A 6,548-nucleotide genomic window follows, 5' to 3' on the forward strand; every position below is an offset into this window, starting at 1 on the left:
TAACTCTAACCACCGCCTCTGTCGCAGATTTAACTCCTTCTGTTTGAAAATGTACTGAAGACTCTTGTGATATGTATAAATATCGACATGCACTCCGTACAAGTAATGTCTCCACATTTTCAATGCATGAATAACCGCAGCCAATTTGAGATCATGAGTTGGGTAGTTTTTTTCATGTTTTCGTAACTGTCTCGAAGCATAAGCAATAACTTTACCATGCTGCATCAATACACATCCTAGCCCAACACCGGAAGCATCACAATACACCACATAACCATTTGGCCCCTCTGGAAGTGTTAGGACTGGAGCTGAGGTTAATCTGTCCTTTAATTCCTGGAAACTACGCTCACAAGCATCATTCCACTGAAATTTAGCCGACTTCTGGGTTAGCTTCGTCAATGGGGCTGAAATAGATGAGAAGCCCTCTACGAATCTTCTGTAATAACCTGCCAATCCCAGAAAACTACGAACTTCTATAGGCGTAGTAGGCCTTGGCCAAGTCTTCACAGCTTCAATTTTCTGAGTGTCGTCTCGAATGCCATCATCTGAAATAACATGGCCCAGAAACGTTACAGAATTTAGCCAAAACTCGCTCTTTGAAAATTTTACATACAATTCTCGGGCTCGAAGGATTCCAAGGACAATTCGCAAATGATCTGCATGTTCTGATTCTGTGCGAGAGTACGCCAGAATATCATTAATGAATACTATCACAAATAAGTCCAAGAGTGGCATGAACACATTATTCATAAAATTCATGAACACTGCCGGAGCATTAGTCAACCCAAACGACATTACTCGGAATTCATAGTGGCCATATCTCGTTCTGAAAGCTATTTTTGGAATATCTCCTTCTCTAACTCTCACTTGATGATAACCCGACCTCTAGTCTATTTTAGAAAACCACTTGGCACCCTGTAGTTGATCGAATAAGTCATCAATCCTTGGGAGAGGATATTTGTTCTTTATCGTCACTTTGTTCAACTGCCTGTAATCGATGCACATTCATAGAGATCCATCTTTATTTCTCACGAACAAGACTGGTGCTCCCCACGGTGATGAACTGGGTCTAATAAACCCCTTCTCAAGTAAATATTTCAACTGCGCTTTTAGCTCTTTCAATTCTACCGAAGCCATTCGATACGGAGGAATAGAAACATGTTTGGTGTCCGGCAATACATCAATGACGAAGTCAATCTCTCTTTCTGGAGGAAGACCTGGAAGTTCATCTGGGAATACATCTGGAAATTCATTCACTACCGGAACGGATTGGAAAGTTGGCGACTTTGCCTCGGTGTCATGAACTCGGACTAAATGATAAATATAGCCCTTGGCTATCATCTTTCTTGCCTTAAGGTTGGAAATAAATCTACCTTTCGGAGATGCTGCATTTCCCTTCCATTCAAGCACGAGCTCTCCCAGAAATTGGAAACGAACTACTTTCATTCGGCAATCGACATTAGCATAACATGATGCCAACCAATCCATACCCATGATTACATCAAAATCTAGCATTTCCAGCTCAATTAAGTCAGCTTTGGTCTGACGATCACATATCACAATTACACAATTTTTATACACTTGTCTAGCTATCACGGGATCACCAACCGGAGTAGATACCTCGAAAGGTTTGATTGGCTCAGGTTTCACCTTAATACAACCAGCAACATATGGAGTAACATAAGAGAAAGTAGAACCCAGATCTATCAAGGCATACATATCATGGGAAAATATGCATAATGTTCCTGTAACCACATCTAGATCCTGTCGTCCCGCTAAAGCATATACACGGGCCTGAGTGGCACCTGAAGTAGATGCTACCCCTCTGTCTCTACCTCGACCTACTGATATTTGGGGAGTTTGCCCTACCGGGTGTACTGAGGAAGAACCAGTTGCTGAACCTGTGGGCTGAACCCCACCTCTACCATACCGCGAGGGACAATCTTACATCAAATGCCCAGTCTATCCACAAACATAACAAGCATCTATGTCCTGGCGACATGGCCCTGAGTGTAATTTCCTGCACCGGCTACATCGTGGAACGGGTGGTCTCCTTTGACTATAATCACCCCGAACTGAGAACCCGAAGCTCTCGAACTTTGACCCTGTCCTGAAGGAAAAGAGTGATCAAATCTCCTATCTGCAAATCGTGGAGGCGCACTAGTCACTGACTGGCCTGAATGTTGGGAATAAGTCTGCCTCGATCCCCCTCTATAATCGCTACCTGCCCTCATAGATCTGGCCCTCTTGCTGTGCCTTCTATCAATGTCGCGATCACCCCTTTGTGGCTGCTGTCGTCCCTCTAAGTTCTGGGCAGTGGCTTGTATTCGGGAAATATCCATCCCGTCTTGCAATGAAGCCGTTAAGAAATCATTAAATAAATGTGGCCCTAAGCCACTCACAAATCTATGTATCCGATCTCCCATGTCGGCCACCATAGTCGGGGCATATCTAGCCAAAGAATTAAATTGCATGCTATACTCCCGGGCACTCATATTTCCTTGCTTCAAATTTAGGAATCTATTCGCTGTAGCTCGGCAGACCTCGGGCGGCAAATAGTGACGGATAAAAGCATCTACAAATTATTGCCATATGGGTGGAGGCGCATTCTCTTGTCTCGATGCTATCTAATTATTGTACCACAATACTGCCACATCTCGGAGTCTATACGATACCAACTCCACCGATTCAGTCTAGGAGGCATGAATAATTTTCAATGTCCTCAACATCTCATCTATAAAACCTTGCGGGTCTTGATCCGGCTTCGACCCGAAAAACTCTGGAGGATTCAAACTCATAAAGTCACGGGCTCGGGTACTAGCTGACCGATCACTTGGGCCCACATTCTGCCGCTGTGCCTGAGCGGCAACCAACTGTGTCAATAAGTGAATGGCCTCAGTCACTTGTTGACCCGAAGCACCCGGTGGAGGAGTTGGAGCTGGAGCTCCTCCTTGTTCTTCCACATTAGGCGGGGTGGAGGAAGTATTAGATAGGGCCTCATTATGTGACTCGCTCTCTTCTACATTCATGGGCGGCTCTCTTTCTACCCGCCTTTTTGTCGTAGTCTTGCCCTTCTGGGCGGTTGTAGCTTTTCCCTTTGGCGGCATTTCTGAAATCATAACACACTATTAGGAGGGGAAAATCTTATAAGACAGCTCTATCGCACGATCTCTTAAGAAGAAAGATGGTCGTTTTTCCTAAATGCCCTGTAGCCTCCTGTTTATTGATGTGGCGCGCAACACACCATAAACAAGACTCTACTGGACACGGCTGGTAGACACCTCCTAGGACTGAACTGCTCTGATACCACTTTTGTCACGACCCAGCTAGGGGCCGCGACGGGTACCCGGGGCTAACCACCAAGCACCGCTCATTCTATTACTCATTATACTCATTCAACGTTCCTTTATCAATTTCATACCCAAATTATAAGAAAATCATCTTTCATTTGAAAACATAAACACTTTTGTCTACTTAAGCCCTTCGGCCATCAAAATAATATATATACATAGTAGCAACCTCGTGAGACCACATCACCCACACTGCGCATCTACGAGCCTCTACTAGAGTACTAGACATAAGGACGGGACAGGACCCCGTCGTGCCCAACATATACAAATATACACAAAAGAATAATCAAGCACCTCCGGAACTAAGGAGTGGTTTCAATCAGCTATCAACTCCTACGAGTCTGGATCAAGCTCGCCTCCCTGTCTACCTGTGGGCATGAACACAGCGTCCAAAGAAAACGGACGTCAGTACGAACATTGTACTGAGTATGTAAGACAGGAATGAAATAAATATAATAGAAGGATCATGAGCCATAAGAGAAAGATATAACCTGCATGAGTTTCATAGGCAAATACATTTCGTACATATATATATATATATATATATCATAATTTACATAATCATGGTACATATATCAGCCCATCACATATATCATCACATCATAATCCTCATCGTTATGCAGCGTCCAGGTAACCATCATATGCCGCCCACTAGTGGTGATCATGCCCGGCCTTCTAGGCTCGGTGTAAACATAGCAGCCCGCCTTAGCAGTGACATGCCCGGCCATTTAGGCACGGTGGAATCATATCATCATATAGTGAATCATAGCCCATCATTATTACACGTCTCATGAACATATCATAATCTTATCATAGCTTGGCATTTTCATACATAACATAGGCATATTACAGGCTAGCATTATTGATCATCTTATTGACATACCATGACTTAGCATCATTTCACATTTATCATTAGGAGCATACATTAGGCTTTGAAAGCGACTATGGCTATGTCGGGGTGACGTAAGGTCGTGAACCCCCCGATTATATTATGATCATTTATGAGTATTCTGCCTCACCTTGAAGGAAATAGTGTATAAGGTGAGTGTTAACAATAATGACATCATTAACGTTATCGGATCATCATACCATGAACTCTCGAATCTCTATACTTTAACTCATCATCATCATTATCATGCTTGAATGTAGTTTGGTATATTTACGAACTCGTAAGCTCCATCATATAGGATAATCATGGAAAAACTTGGAAGATTCATGCCTTTGAAGGAAGGGATTAGCCTTACATACCTTTGTCGTTTAACTAATCTATCGCTTGCTTGTTCTCCTTTAATGCACACGTTCTACCTTCAAGAGAATTCGTATCGACATTAGCTAACAATTATAAGAACAGACTTATTAACGCTAGAGAAAATTGGGCAGCACTTCCTTTGTTTATACTACTTTTCTCATGTTCTATATCAACTCCCAAACGTTCATATCAACATTCACAATATCGCACACGACAATCGTCATTTATCTACATTTACCACAATTCACCACTTCTCTTCAATTTCCCCACAATTTATGGTTATAGCTCATTATCGCGTTTTCTCATATATAATACTTATTCCATGGTCTAAATGTCATTTATAACATATTCACAATCACAACATACCAACATTCATGATTCACCCCAACCACTATTCAACAATGACACTATTTACTCATTTAAGATCCATTTTCTATGTCTTTCTACAATTCAACTCTCTTAGCCTTCCAGTACCTTAAACAACATGGTATGGTCATGAAACTTACCTTAGATGATGGATGAACAAGCCTTGAATGGAAATACTCTTCTAGCACCAAAACCCTATTTCTCTCACCTTGAGTTTTCTTGGTGTAGATGAACTTTGGCTAGGTTTCATACACTTGTTTTCATGGATTTGGTGTTGTTAATCTTGGTTCTTCCTTAAATTCTTATGGATTAATGATGGAGAATATTCTAGCAGTTTCTTGAAGTGTAGAGAGTGGAAATGAAATGAAACGAAATGAGAAAGGGTCCCTTATATTAAATTGAAAGCTGTCCCGACCAACTTATACGGACCAACATATGGTCCGTACATTTTATACGGACCGTATGTGTGTCCGTATGTTTGGTCCAGAGAGTGGATTCCCTCTTGGCTAATTATACGGCCTCACATACTGTCACACCCTAACCTTGGTAGGGCATGATGGGCACTCGGCCCCATATTCAGAGCCGAGCGAACCCCATTAGTTCCCGCTACGTTCATAACCCCACTGGACTCTCATGTTACGAAATGAAATGCATAACGAAAACTGATCAAAACCATTCTTTTCGTGGTAATCAAATCAAGTAAAATCTGTAATCATATAGAATTTGTAACATAATACACAATGGTACGTCGGCTTACAGAGCCGCTTACGAGACTGACTTTCTATATACATGACCCTGTCTGCAAAGTCTCTAACATCAATCAGGAAAATCATAACATGTACACTCTGACTCGGCAATACTCCGGAAAGAAATGGAGCCCGTCAATCCCGCTGGAACAGCCTCTAGCAATGTCTTCTACTCATCTGTATGTACCTGCGTGGCATGAAACGCAACCCCCGAAGAAAGGGGGTCAGTACAGAATATGTACTGAGCTTGTAAGCATGAAATACCGTAAAGAGGATCATAACCAAAATGGAGATTTACTAGAAACAAGTATGACTTTTAAAACATCAATACATATGCCTTTTAAAATGAAAGTCATGCATGCCATTATCAAATACCGTACCTGGCCCATTATGGGACTCGGTGGACAAAGTCATGTCATCATGTCAGCATACTATCATATCATCATGCATATATATACCGTACCCGGCCCTCTAGTGAGGTACTCGGTCGATAAAATCATGTCATCATACTATCATATCATCATGCATGCATATATATATATATATACCGTACCCGGCCCTCTAGTGAGGGACTCGGTGGATAAAATCATGTCATCATACTATCATATCATCATGCATGCATATATATATATATATACCGTACCCGGCCCTCTAGTGAGGGACTCGGTGAACAATGCAGTGGAGTACGCACGATAACATACCCGACCCGGGACTCGGTGAAGGGCATATTAAGGCGTGCACGAGCAGAGTAGTGAGAAACCACATGCATAAAAGCAATTTTTTTAAGACTCGATAGGTAAGTACACTAATCGACGCTTGAAAAATCACAATGAAGTC

This window comes from Lycium barbarum, chromosome 3, assembly GCF_019175385.1.
Source record: "Lycium barbarum isolate Lr01 chromosome 3, ASM1917538v2, whole genome shotgun sequence".
NCBI lineage: Eukaryota > Viridiplantae > Streptophyta > Magnoliopsida > Solanales > Solanaceae > Lycium > Lycium barbarum.